The sequence below is a fragment of the Orycteropus afer genome, unplaced genomic scaffold, assembly GCF_000298275.1.
Source record: "Orycteropus afer afer isolate SDZICR_OR568_19922 unplaced genomic scaffold, OryAfe1.0 scaffold00666, whole genome shotgun sequence".
Taxonomy (NCBI): domain Eukaryota; kingdom Metazoa; phylum Chordata; class Mammalia; order Tubulidentata; family Orycteropodidae; genus Orycteropus; species Orycteropus afer.
The window spans coordinates 970,835-971,547 of NW_006922253.1; positions in this window are offsets into that span (position 1 = coordinate 970,835).

The window sequence follows — 713 nt, forward strand, 5'->3', positions numbered from 1 at the left end:
GCATAGTGCCTAAGGCACTTGACTGCTAACCAGAAGGCTAGCGGTTCAAACCCACCAGCCACTCCTCGGAAGGAAGGTTGGGCAACCTACTTCCGTAGTGATACTGCCTTGGAAACCCAAGGAGGGGTCACTATAAGTTGGGGCCAACTGGATGGCACATAACAACAACAATATATACATAGGGAAAGAGAGAGAAAAAAGAGAGAGAAGAGTTTGAACAAGCTTATTAGGGAACAGAGATGGGGGAAGAGAAATGCAAAGCAACATGAAGATCTCCCAAGAGCAGAAACTCTAAGAAACAAGGACCTTCTTCTGAGCTGAGAGGTAGAGAAAACCTTCTACCAGAGGTGGCACCTTGAAATCAGAATTTTAGCCCCTAACATGTGAGAAAATATGTTGGTGCTTGATAAAGGCACCTATTTGTGGTATTTCTGTTATAGTAGCACAAATGAGTAAATAAAGCATTATCTAGACATTTGTTATGTCATGCAAAAGCATATTCCACTGAAAATCCTAAAGGACCAGGAACAACAGACACAAAAATGAGTTACCAGAGCTGAGAATATAGTCTTCAGAGAGGATTCTCTAATCACATTAATGCTAAATTAGATTGAAACGGTGTTTTTCAGATTCAAAGCACATGGAGAAGAAGCATCATACATGAAAGATACATGTATAGATATGTATGTGTGTAAGCTCTTTTTTAAATTCTT